The sequence below is a fragment of the Saccopteryx bilineata genome, chromosome 5, assembly GCF_036850765.1.
Source record: "Saccopteryx bilineata isolate mSacBil1 chromosome 5, mSacBil1_pri_phased_curated, whole genome shotgun sequence".
Classification (NCBI taxonomy): domain Eukaryota; kingdom Metazoa; phylum Chordata; class Mammalia; order Chiroptera; family Emballonuridae; genus Saccopteryx; species Saccopteryx bilineata.
In genome coordinates this window covers 123,546,202-123,560,024 of record NC_089494.1, presented here as the reverse complement: position 1 = coordinate 123,560,024, position 13,823 = coordinate 123,546,202, and the positions used below count along the sequence as shown (strand labels likewise).

The following is a 13,823-nucleotide window of genomic DNA, read 5'->3' as shown; positions in this document are numbered from 1 at the left end:
GCAACGCGCAACGAGAAACTGATGATTGATGCTTCTCATCTCTCTCTGTCCCTGTCTATCTCTGCCTCTGTAAAAAAAAAAAAAAAAAAACTTTCTAGTAGTCACATTAAAAAAAAAAATCCCAGTTTTGGAACTAGAGGTTACAGCTCTGAGTGAAGGCTCACCAGTTTAAGCACAGGGTCACCGGCTTAAAGCCTAAGGTCGCTGGCTTGAACAATGGGTCACTGGTTCAGCTGCAGCCTCCCCCAATCAAGGCACATATGAGAAGCAATCAATGAACTAAAGTGCCGCAACTATGAGTTGATGCTTCCCATCTATCTCTTCATCTCTCCAAAAAAAAAAAAAAAAAAAAAGGAAGAGCACTTCCGGTCAGGATGGCGGATAGGTAAAAAGTACTCACATTCTCTGATGACCACATAAAAATTACAACTAAACTGCAGAAAAACCATCACTGAGAAACATCTGAAATCTAGCTGAAGAGAAGTCCTATCACTTAAGATACAAAGCAGCCTTGTGGAGAATGACAGGAGGTGTGGAGACACAGAATGGGCAGCCCCATTTCCTCTTGTGATTAATTAAAAATTGGGAGGGATAGCTCAGCTGCTGAGGTCTCTCCTGAGGAGCAAGGAGTCCCAACCCTATAACAAAGCCTCCAGCCCAGGGTTCCAGTGCCAGGAAGAGAAATTCCCATAACTTCTAACTGTGGAAACCAAGGATTGTGGCTGAGTGAGGCAGAAGCTGCTGGAGTCTCAGGCATTTCTCTTAAGGGGCCAGTGCACAAACTTACTTGGACTTACTGGCTCTGAGCACAAATACTGGGGCAGCAGCTTGAAAGGCCCTGGGGACATACAGGAGGAACTGTTTTGTCTGGCTTCCAACTAGGACTGAAGGGCCAGCTTTCTGCCAAACAGAAGTGCTGGCAGAGAGAAATGTTCCTTTTCTAAGCTCTCCCGCCACAGAGCCTGCAGGCAGACACCATATCTGAGTCTCCATGAACCTGTCTAACACTGTTTGCCCTGCCTTGATGAGTCCCTGAAACTGCCCCACCCAATTTGGAGGCCAATACTAGCCATTTCAGTGGTTTTTCCATACAAATCACTTGTCATGGTTAATGCTTTTGGCTTTCCTAAAATCTCCCAAACGTTCACAATCCCCCAAACAAACAGCATCTTGCTGTGTCCCATGCCTCTTGCTAAGTAGTGCTAGGCCAGTCATGAGTGGTAGCTGACCTTGGTCCAAAGCTTGGTCTCACTTAGGCACCTCCAAGCCCAACACAAATAGCAACCATCTGCACATTGCTTTTTAGCTCATGCAGGGTGACCCCAGACAGGAGACAGGTGGCAGCTCATCTTGGCCTGCATCTCCCATGAGGCCCAGAGCCAATGCACCTGATGGCCAGTTTCAGACCATGCCAGAGAACCACCCAATCACCTCCACCAGAGACACACTTAAGGCTCAGACCCACTGGAAACCAAAGCTCTACTAAAGCAAGTCCTGCTCTGTAGGGTCAGCCCCTGCACAGCAGCTCGGCCACTATGGTCACAGCCAAATCTCACAGACAATCAGCCTGAGGGTAAATTCCTCTCACTAATTTGACAACAGCATCCAAGGCTCAACTAGGGTGCACAGCCCACTAGGAGGTGGTGCACCTGGAGCCTCCAGCTCAGGTGACTGGGGAGGCTGCTGCACCACTGGGCCCTACAGGACACCTTCATAAGACCCCACTACCAAAACCAGGAGATGTAGCAGCTCTACATAATACAGAGGAACAAACACAGGAAGACAGTGAAAATTAAACGACAAAAAACAAGTCCTAAATGAAATAACCTAACATAACTCAAGGGGGAAAAACAGCAAACAAAATGGAGACAAGCAATCTACCAGATGCAGAGTTCAAAACACTGGTTATGCCTGACCAGGCAGTGGCACAATGGATAGAATGTCGGACTGGGATGCAGAAGGACCCAGATTCAAGACCTCGAGGTCGCCAGCTTCAGCACAGGCTCATCTGGTTTGAGCAAAAGTTCACCAGCTTGGACCCAAGGTTGCTGGCTCAAGCAAGGGGTTACTCGGTCTGCTGAAAGCCCGCGGTCAAGACACATATGAGAAAGCAATCAATGAACAACTAAGGTGTCCCAACGCGCAAGGAAAAACTAATGATTGATGCTTCTCATCTCTCTGTTCCTGCCTGCCTGTCCCTGTCTATCCCTCTCACTGACTCTGTGTCTCTGTAAAAGAAAAAAGAAAAAAAAGAAAAAAAAGAAACACTGGTTATAAGGATGCTCAATGATCTCAGTGAGAACTTCAACAAAGAGACAAGACACACAAAAAAAACAGAAACCATAAAAAGGAACCAGTAAAAAAAACAATACATAATTAAAATGAAGACTACGTTATAGAAAATCAACAGATGAACATATGATTGAAATCAGTGGTTTGGAAGATAAGGAAACAGAAAACAATGAAAGCAGCACACACAAAAAAAAGACAGTTTAAGGAACCTGTGGACAACATTCTCATCACGGGGCTACCAGAAGGAAGAAATCAGGAAATTGAAAATTTGGCCTGACCAAGCGGTGGCACAGTGAATCAAATGTTGACCTGGGACATTGAGGACCCAGGTTCAAAGCCTGGAGGTCACTGGCTTGAGCACAGGATCATAGACATGACCCCATGGTCACTGGCTTGAAGTCCAAGGTTGCTGGTTTGAGCAAGGAGTCACAGGTTTGGCTGGAGCCCCCCCACCGCCGATCAAGGCACATAGGAGAAAGCAATCAATGAACAACTGAAATGCCACAACTGTGAGTTAATGCTTCTCATCCCTCCATTCCTGTTTGTCTTTCTCTGTTTCTCTTTTACTAAATAAATAAATAATAAATAAATAAAAAGAAAACTTGTTTGAGCCCTGGCCGGTATGATCAGTGGTAGAACATCAGCCCGGCATGTGGATGTCCGGGTTTGATTCCCAGTCAGGGCACACAGGAGAAGCAACCATCTGCTTCACCCCCCCCCCCATCTCCCTCACACCTCTCTTGCCCTCCATAAGTGCATTACCCCAGGTAGCTAAGGATGGCTCCTTCAAGCCTCTGCCTCAAGCACTAAAAATAGCCCAGTTGTGAGCATGGCCCCAGGTGCACAAAGTATCGGCCCCAACAGGGTTGCAGGATGGATCTCAGTCGGGGTACATGCAAGAGTCTATCTCCCCTCCTCTCAATTGGAAAAAAAAAAAATTAAAAACTTGTTTGCCCTGACCAGGCAGTGGTACAGTGGATAGAGCAGTGGACTGGAACACAGAGGACTCAGGGTCAAAACCCAAGGTCGCGAGCTGGAGCGTGGGATCATCTGGTTTGACCAAGGCTCAACAGCTTGAGCCCAAGGTTGCTGGCTTGAGCAAGGGGTCACTTGCTCTGCTGTAGCCCCCTGGTTAAGGCACATATGAGAAAGCAATCAATGAACAACTAAGAAGTCATAACGGGCCTGACCTGTGGTGGCGCAGTGGATAAAGCGTCGACCTGGAAATGCTGAGGTCGCCGGTTCGAAACCCTGGGCTTGCCTGGTCAAGGCACATATGGGAGTTGATGCTTCCAGCTCCTCCTCACCTTCTCTCTCTCTCCCTCTCTGTCTCTCTCTCTCCCTTTCTCTCTCCTCTCTAAAATGAATAAAAAATTTAAAAAAAATTTTAAAAAAAAAGTCACAACGCGCAACGAGAAACTAATGATTGATGCTTCTCATCTCTCTCCATTCCTATCTGTCTGTCCCTGTCTATCTCTGCCTCTGTAAAAAAATAAATAAATAAACAGCCCTCACTGTCTGGTTGGCTCAGTGGTAGAGTGGAGGCCTGAGCCAACAACTACCAAGTGTGTGTATGTCCTGAGTTCGATTCCCCATCAGAACACACAGGAGAAGGGACCATCTGCTTCTCTTCCCTCCTCCTTTTCTCTCACTCTCTTTCTGTCCTGCAGCCATGGCTCAATTGCTTCCAGCAAGTTGGCCCTGGTTGGCCCTGGGCTGAGGATGGTTCCATGGCCTTGCCTCAGGAGCTTAAAATAGCTCGGTTGCCAAGCAACAGAGCAGCGGCCTCAGATGGGCGCAGCACAGCCCATAGGGAGCTTGCCAGGTGGATCCTGGTTGGGGCGCATGCAAGAGTCTGCCTCTCTGTCTCTACCCCTCACACTTAATACATAAACAAACAAACAAGCAGTCCAGAAACAGACTCACAGGTACAGAGAAAATTATGATGGTTGCCAGATGAGATAAGGACTGGGGGGTATGGGTGAAAAAGGTGATGGGATTAAGTATAAATTGGTAGTAATGGAATAGTGATGCGGACATAAAGTACAGCATAGAAAAAGTTAATAATATTGTTATAACTAAGTATGGTGTCAGATGGGTACGAGATTTATCAGGGTGATCACTTCATAAGTTACATTCATGTCTCATCAATGGGTTGTACAATTGCAACTAATATAATATTCATCATCTGTAACTGAAAAATAAAAAATTATTATAATTTTTATTCAGTGATAGGAGGGGAGGTGGAGACAGACTCCTGCACATACCCAGACAGAGATCCACCGGGAAAACCCACTTAGGGGGCAATGCTTTGCCCATCTGAAGCCCCTACTCCATTGCTTGGCAACCAAGTTCTTCTTAGTACCTGATGTAGAGCCATCCTCAGTGCCCCAGTCCAACCTGCTACAATTTAGCCATGGCTGCAGGTGTGGGGGGTGAGGGGGTGAGAGAGAGAGAGAGAGAAGCGAGAGGGGGAGGGGTGGAGAAGCAGATGGATGATTCTCCTGTGTGCCCTGACTGGAAATCAAACCCAGCCATCCACATGCTGGGTTGATGCTCTAGCACTGAGCTCTAGCACTGATCAGAGCCAATAAAAAATTATTTAATAGTGTACATGGAGCCTGACCTGTGGTGGCACAGTGCATAAAGTGTCAACCTGGAATGCTGAGGCTGCTGGTTCAAAACCCAAAGCTTGCCCAGTCTAAGCACAGGCAAGACACACTTATAAATAGATAATTCACACACCTTCACAACTCCCCTTTCTCTTTTTTCTCTCTAAAATTCAGGAAGTCTTAAACTGAAAATGGTCCCCCTGGCGAGTGGCTCAGTGGATAGAGCATAAGCCTGGCATATGGAAGTCCCAGTTTCCATCTCTGGTCAGGGCACATAAAAAAAGAAACCATCTATCTCTCTCCCCCTCCCGCAGCCAGAGGCTCGATTGGTTCAAGCATGGGACCAAGGCGCTGAGGATGGCTTGGCTGGTCCAAGGTCAGACTCAGGAGCTAAAAATAGCTCGGGGTGATTCAAGCATGGGGCACCAGACAGGTGTTGTCTGGTAGATTCCTGTCCCGGCGCATGTGAGATTTTATCTCCCCTCCTCTCACTTAAAATAAATATATAAATGAATAAAAATAAAAAATAAATTTAAAAAAACTGAAAATGACATCACAAATTAAATTCAAATCACAAGAGAAATATCAGAATATTGAATGTTTACTATGCATTAAACATCTTCTTCCATTTTTTAGACAAGCATTATAACTAACATTTTTATATGAGGAAATTAAAGTCAGATGTTTAATTAACTAACCCAGCATAAAAAAGCTAGTTAGTGGTGAGCCTGGCATTCAACCCTAAGTATCTCTGCTGCTGAAACCCATGACCTTTCCAATACTACCCAGCTCTGGGAATTTATAAGCACTCAAAACTATGAATATAAGGTATAATACAAACATTATGAAGTTACTCACTCTACCAGAAAATACTAAAATGTTCAAGGGCCAGAAAGATGAGAGTAGTATGAATAAGATTTTCCAATATACTTAAAAGCTTCTATGTCTAGGACTAGTGTATATTCTTTCCAGTGAGGAGAAAAATGTTACCAAAGAGAAAGTGCATTCAACTAGCAAAATTTTGAACCTATCTCTTTGCCAAAGACAAAAGACAAAATACTTTTAAGTATGACAACTATGGGCAGTTGACTTGTCATACAACACATTACAGCAACAGCGATTCTTTCACTTATGCAAAAAATAAATAGATAAAAATGAACATCTAGCCTGACCTGTGGTGGCGCAGTGGATAAAGTGTCAACCTGGAAACACTGAGGTTGCCAGTTCAAAACCCTGGCTTGCCTGATCAAGGCACATATGGGAGTTGATGCTTCCTGCTCCTCCCCCTTCTCTCTAAAATGAATAAATAAATAAATAAATAAATTTTTTTAAAAAAATGAGCATCTATCTCATAAGCAAAAGTTTCCACAGAAGTAAAATCCTGGCCTGACCAGGCGGTGGCACAGTTAATAGAACAGGGGTCGGGAACCTGTGGCTCTTTTGATGGCTGCATCTGGCTCGCAGACAAGTCTTTAATAAAAAATAATAATAATGATAAAAATATAAAACATTCTCATGTATTACAATCCATTCATTTCCTACCACTCATGTTCATGGTTGTGGGTAGCTGGAGCCAATCACAGCTGTCCACCGGGACAACACCAAATTTTTAATTGGATAATGCGTAACTTACATGGGTCGTTGTATGGCTCTCACGGAATTACATTTTAAAATATGTGGCGTTCATGGCTCTCTCAGCCAAAAAGGTTCCCGACTCCTGGGATACAGCGTCAAACTGGGATGTGGAGGACCCAAGTTCGAGACCTCAAAGTCACCAGCTTGAGCACGGGCTCATCTGGTTTGAGCAAAGCTCACCAGCTTGGACCCAAGGTCGCTGGCTAGAGCAAGGGGTACTTGGTCTGCTGTAGCCCCCCAGTCAAGGCATATGAGAAAGCAGTCAATGAACAACTAAGGTGTTGCAAGGAAAAACTGATGATTGATGCTTCTCATCTCTGTCCGTTCCTGTCAGTCTGTCCCTATCTATCCATATCTCTCTCTCTCTCTCTCTCTCTCTCTGTTAAAAATAAATAAATAAAATCCTGGAATGTCTGGAAAACTAGAACAATTTGGAATCTTAAACAACAAACCTGGATGCTTAATAACTGGTAAGTTTCTGACATCTAATTAAATAGTGATAATGAAGATTTCTAATCTGCAGGCTCCGATTAATACTACTTTATCTAAAATCATTGGTTAAAATCTTAATTTTTGCTAAGCAACCTCAAAAGAATTATAAATACCTTCGTAAGTACATAACTTTGACTAACATCTTTGTCAATGTACTATTATAGTTATAAACCTTTACTGTAACCTTATTTTCTTATTCTGAAATAGGAAATAGTTCAGACATCAGCAGTATCAGATTGTTTTCCCAAAATAATGTGAGAAAAAAAGTATACAAACTTAATACTTAGCAAAGAGAGTTCAAAAAAATACATGAAGTGGTTATTAAAGGTGTAATCAAAGCCTTAGGACAAAACTGGGATGGAAAAATCTATCCTTTTGATATTTTTCACCAACCAAAGAATGATCAACTTCATAAACAGGATTTCCTAAAGCATTGTGATGTAAGACCAGCTATCTATGAAAAGCCTTCCCCGAGTACGGAAAGATAAATTTTTTTCAAGAAAATAGGCTTAATACAGAACTTCAAACTCAGCGCAACCTCAAACCCATACATTTTTTACCTTTTTTAGGCAAGGAGACCAATAAAAAGTGCGAGTATGGCAATAAAAGACAGGTGCTCAGTGCAATTAAGATGGGGGGATGCTACCAGAGAAACAGTTAACATGTTACCTTTCAACTAAAAGTTGTTTGAATTAAATAGGTTTCCCGCTGCAAGTTAGGCAAAAAATACAGCGTGCACTAGTGTACTTAAAAGTCAACTCAGCGGCCTGACCTGTGGTGGTGCAGTGGATAAAGCATCAACCTGGAATGCTGAGGTTGCCGGTTCGAAACCCTGGGCCTGCCCGGTCAGGGCACCTGTGGGAGTTGATGCTTCCTGCTCCTCCCCCCTTCTCTCTCTCTCTCTCTTCTCTAAAATGAATAAATAAAAATTAAAAAAAAAAAAGTCAACTCAGCGCTCCCGGGGGTATTCCTTGTAACGCAGGACTCTAATGTCTTCCAAAGTTCCGTAACAGTTAATGTTTTCTCTGCACAAACTACTTCAAAACATTCTTAACAGTCTTTCTACAAGTAATCTGTACTTTTCTCATTTGATTTAAACAGATCCAATTGCGGAATTCGCCTAACGATCTGCCTCCTCTTTTTTTCCGGATGAGTCACTAACCACAAGGGTTACAACCAAGTATCAAGTTTTCTTTCTTTCTTTCTTTACTTCTTTTTTTCCTTTCTCGTCTTTGTTTTTGAAGTGCTTTCCAAGAGCCTAGCTATCTAGGTGCCAGAAGCAACCTGAGGTCGGAGCTGTGGGTGGAGTTACTGCTGGGGCTTGCAGGGAGCACCTATATGGCGAGCAGCACAGGAATGAACCCAGAGCACAAGGCAGGGTGATGCCCGGCAGGCTGTGTACCTCCTCCAGCCAAATACACAGTCCACACGCCAGAAACATACCAGGGAGAAGCTTCCGCGGCCTCCCAGGTTTCGCATCAACTCCCCGTGGCCCCATAAACCAATCTTGCAGAGCCACACGCCGCGCACTCTCGGCTCGGCTTGGCCCAGCCCGACCCGCGCACTACCGCCCCAAATCTCAGCTTCACACGCAGAGATCCTCCAAACTTCGCGTCTCACCGCGGACCACTCAGCCCCCTCCATCCTGCCCCCGCCGGTCCACACTCAGGGGCTTGACCCCCCACGGCTGCCCGCCCTGGCCTACCCCAAGCCTCCAGCAACCTCCCTTGAGAAGCATGCCCCGAGAACAGTCCCCCCCGCGGACGTCGACGTCCCTGCTCCCCAAACCTGTTCCCCAGCGCCCCTCCAGGCCTTCAAAGCACGCAACGGCACAGCGTGAAAATGGCGGAAAGTGCCCGCCCGCTGCAGGCGGGCCATCCTGCGCCGCTGCCGCACTCACCTTACAGCGCAGAACACAGCTCCAACGGCGAGCCGAGTGTTCGCGTCCACTGTTGGATGTGTCTCTCCCGTCGGTCTCCTCCCTCCGCCCCTAACAACCCCTCTCCTCCAAAGGAGCTGCCGCCATCTCCCCCGCTAAACCACCGAGCGCACGCGCTTCCGTCACTCCGTACCAGCGTGCAGTTCTACGTCACTCGCGCCTTGGCTACCGGGCGCCGTAGGGTTCAACCTGCGCATGTGCGCAGGTGAGGGGCGGGGTATGGCCAGACCCGCGCGCGGCCTACCAGAACGCATTCTTTGTTAGGGTCCGGAGTAAGGCGGGCTGGGCGTTGGGAGAGGGAAGGAGGCCAGGAGGTTTGTGTTGAGTGCCTTTGCCCTGTGAGCCAGTTTTGGCGCTCTCAAAAATACCATGCTTTCCAAAACTTGAATAAGAATTTTTTTTTTCTTTTTTTTTTTTTTTCTTTTTTTTTCTTTTTTTCCTTTCTGAAGCTGGAAACGGGGAGAGACAGACAGACTCCCGCATGCGCCCGACCGGGATCCACCCAGCACGCCCACCAGGGGCGAAGCTCTTCCCACCAGGGGGCGTCGCTCTGCTGAGACCAGAGCCACTCTAGCGCCTGGGGCAGAGGCCAAGGAGCCATCCCCAGCGCCCGGGCCATCTTTGCTCCAATGGAGCCTTGGCTGCGGGAGGGGAAGAGAGAGACAGAGAGGAAGGAGGGGGTGGGGGTGGAGAAGCAAATGGGCGCTTCTCCTATGTGCCCTGGCCGGGAATCGAACCCGGGTCCCCCGCACGCCAGGCCGACGCTCTACCGCTGAGCCAACCGGCCAGGGCTGAATAATAATTTTTAATCTGCCCTGGCAGATAGCTGGGTTGGTTAGAGCATCGTCCTGAAGCGCAGAGGTTGCGGGTTCGATCCCTGGTCAGGGCAAATATAGGAATAGATGTCTCTCTCTCTCTCTCTCTCACTCTCTCTCTCTCTCTCTCTCTCGCCCTCCCTCCCTCCCTCTCTTGCTCTTAAAATCAACAAATAGATTTCTTTTTAATGTAAAAAAAATTAATTGTTTTCTGCATTAGGTTATGTGGACAAGGCACTTGACCTTGCAAAGTCATTGTTCATCCATGAAAGGGTGGCTCCTACCTCAAAATTTAAATGCAAGCACCTAGCTGAGTCAAGTGTGCAATTATGGGCAAATGGTAGCTCCAGGTTAGAGTATAGAGCACAGAAAAGAGCCTCTGAGGCAACCACTTTGGAAAACTTAGATGGTGTCTAGGGAAGCCACACCACAGCTTCTTCATTCTGGCAAGAGTTTGTTCACCAGAGGCTTGGACAAGAATGTTCATAGCAGCCAAATAGTAATAACTTAACGTCCATAGGTAGTTGTATGGGTAAATAAATTGTGGTGTAGATCTATAATGACCTTCTACACAACAATAGAAAATAATTACTGATAAATGCAACAGCCTGGATGAGTATCACAGATATTGTTAAATCACACACAAAAGAGGATGCCTGCTGTCTGATTCCATTTATATGTATATGGTTCAGAATACAACTTCAAAACAAGCCAGTTGTCCTCTAACTTTTGGAAAGTAATTTGGCAATGCAAATCAAGAATTTTAGTGTGACTGTCCAACTGCTATACTGTACACCATAAACTAATACAAAATAAAGTCGAATGTAAACAGTAATTGAAAAATAATTTTTAATCTATTTTAAAATCTTTAAAATATGTATTACTTTTTACTTTAATCCTTCAAAAAATCTATCCTAAGAATAGTCCGAGAAAGGAGAAAACATTTGTGAACAAACCTGTCACTGAGGTAGTATTGATGATAGCCAAAAAAAATGTCCAACACCACCTGACATGTAGTGGTGCAGTGGATAAAGTGTTGACCTAGAATGCTAAGGTTGTCAGTTCAAATCCCAGGGCCTACCTGGTCAAGGCACATACAGAAGTTGATGCTTCCTCCCCCGTTTCTCTCTCCCTCTCTCATCTCTCCCTAAAAATGAGTAAATAAAATTTTAAAAGCCCTACACCAAAGGATGGTTAAGTAATAGCAGCATATCATGAAACAGAACACTACACAAACATCACAGATTATACAGTATGACATCAGAAATGCTTATAATTTAATTTTAGTGGGACATGACCATGAACAACTGAAAATATGTATGCGTAATGAGAAATCCCCAAAGAAATAAAATGGTAGGATTATGGATCTGTTTTCTTCAAATATGTATATGTGTTTTACTTTTTTTACTGAGGGAGAGTGTTTATTTGTTTTAAAGAAGTAACAGATTACTGACATTATATTTTTTTTTTTAAATAATAACCTTTATTATTATTTTTTTATTTATTTATTATTTATTTTTTACAGAGACAGAGAGTGAGTCAGAGAGAGGGATAGACAGGGACAGACAGGAACGGAGAGAGATGAGAAGCATCAATCATTAGTTTTTCATTGCGCGTTGCAACATCTTAGTTGTTCATTGATTGCTTTCTCACATGTGCCTTGACCGTGGGCCTTCAGCAGACCGAGGAACCCCTTGCTGGAGCCAGTGACCTTGGGTCCAAGCTGGTGAGCCTCGCTCAAACCAGATGAGCCCGCACTCAAGCTGGCGACCTCGGGGTCTCGAACCTGGGTCCTTCTGCATCCCAGTCCGACGCTCTATCCACTGCGCCACCACCAGGTCAGGCTATGTTATTTATTAAGAAATGCATTTTTATTTGTTACCAGAAACAATATCCAATTTCCTGTTGATTGCTTAACATCACACATCGCTTGGGGAATCTCCAGTTTTTCATTTGTTTGGATTACACTTGGAAACCACTGGGTGTTACTAATAAATATTAGAACCCTATAACTCCCCAGGTGTCAATAGTTTAGACTTACTTCCCCCAATTCCAGGAAGGCAGAGGTTATCATAAACTTAGAACAAGCAACCATTTTGCCTGACCAGGCGGTGGCATAGTGGATAGAACATTGGACTGGGACACAGAAGATACAGGTTCGAAACCCCAAGGTCACCCCTTGAGCACTGGCTTACCAGCTTGAGCAAGCGGAGTTGCTGGCTTGAGCATGGGATAATAGACATGAACCTATGATCGCTAGCTTGAGCCCAAAGGTCACTGACTTGAAGCTGAAGGTCTCTGGCTTGAGCCCAAGGTCACTGGCTTAGGTAAGGGGTCACTCACTCTGCTGTAGCCCTCTGGTCAAGGCACATATCAGAAAGCAATCACTGAAAAACTAAGGTGCCACAACAAAGAACTGATGCTTCTCATCTCTCTCCCTTCCTGTCTGTCTGTCTCTCTCGCTGACTCTCTAACTGTCTCTGTCAAAAAAAAAAGAAAGGCCCTGGCCGGTCGGCTCAGCGGTAGAGCGTCGGCCTGGCGTGCGGGGGACCCGGGTTCGATTACCGGCCAGGGCACATAGGAGAAGCGCCCATTTGCTTCTCCACCCCCCACCCCCCACCCTCCTTCCTCTCTGTCTCTCTCTTCCCCTCCCGCAGCTAAGGCTCCATTGGAGCAAAGATGGCCCGGGCACTGGGGATGACTCCTTGGCCTCTGCCCCAGGCGCTAGAGTGGCTCTGGTCGCTGCAGAGCGACGCCCCGGAGGGGCAGAGCATCACCCCCTGGTGGGCAGAGCATCGCCCCTGGTGGGCATGCCGGGTGGATCCCGGTCGGGCGTATGCGGGAGTCTGTCTGACTGCTCTCCCCGTTTCCAGCTTCAGAAAAATACAAAAAAAAGAAAAAGAAAAAAAGAAAAAAGAACAAGCAAAGATTTGGAAAAGGAAGAATTTTATTCCAGGCTAATATTAACAGAATTTAACTGAGTAAACATTAAGATATTATTTGCTTTATTCAATGACTGATGAATTGGGCAGCATCTAATTTAGCAGACAGAAAGGAACTCCAAATGAAAAAATTATATAGGCAGAAGAAGGGAGCAGAAACAAGAAAATTATACCAGGCAGAAAAGCAAATTGGTTATAGCAAAGTCATTTTCTTTTAGGGGATGGCAGGGATCTGTCAGGCAAATTACCTACCCTGTGCCTGACTGGTTTAAGATTTCATTTCTAGAAAAGCCAAAACTGTGATTAAGTCTTGATTTGGTGATGTGGGGCATAAGTGACAACATTGCAGGTCTGTTGTTTTGTATTTAACACAAGGATATGTAAATGTGTATATCCTCTAAAAGAATATGATAGCCTGACCTGTGGTGGCGCAGTGGATAAAGCGTCGACCTGGAAATGCTGAGGTCGCTGGTTCGAAACCCTGGGCTTGCCTGGTCAAGGCACATATGGGAGTTGATGCTTCCAGCTCCTCCCCCCCTTCTCTCTCTCTCTCTCTCTCTCTCTCTCTCTCTCTGTCTCTCCCTCTCCTCTCTAAAACGAATAAAAAATAAAAATTAAAATAAACGTTCCTTTAAAAAAAAAAAAGAATATGATAGAGGTAGGAGTGGGAGTAGCAGGGAGGAGTGGTATAGAATAACCAGTAACTCAGCCAACACACCACTTATTCATACCACAGATAGCTACTGCCCTGCATTCCCTCTAACTTCTGGGCAGAGAATAAACCAGATCTCAAGGAATTACTTATAGTACAAGACAGTTCTAGTTCCATGTGGTAAGTGTAGGATAGGAGGGCAGGAACCCACCTGACTTGTGGTGACACAGTGGATGGACTATTGGTCTGCAATGCGGTGGTCACCCCATGTTTGCCTGCTCAAGGCACATACAGGAAGCAACTAGTACAAGTTGATGCCTCCTGCTCACCCTCCTCTCTCTCTCTCTCTCTCTCTCTCTCTAAAATAAATAAAAACAACCTTTTTAAAAAGATGGCAGGAGCCTGACCAGGCTGTGGCGCAGTGGGATAGAGCGTCGGACTGGG

At 45.4% G+C, this 13,823-nt stretch overlaps 1 protein-coding gene across 8 annotated transcripts in view; it reads right to left on the bottom strand.

Moving 5' to 3' along the window:
- Positions 1 to 9,088, bottom strand: part of WDR33 (WD repeat domain 33) — a 130,512-nt gene extending 121,424 nt beyond the window's left edge. For 7 of the 8 annotated variants that reach the window (XM_066232991.1, XM_066232995.1, XM_066232997.1 and 4 more), the window contains exon 1: positions 8,932 to 9,088. The gene's annotated coding sequence lies outside the window, so the exon portion shown is untranslated. Of the gene's footprint in view, positions 1 to 8,736; positions 8,832 to 8,931 lie in introns of those variants that run through there. The other variant, XM_066232993.1, reaches the window with a different exon arrangement.
- Between the last annotated feature and the right edge of the window lie 4,735 nt (positions 9,089 to 13,823).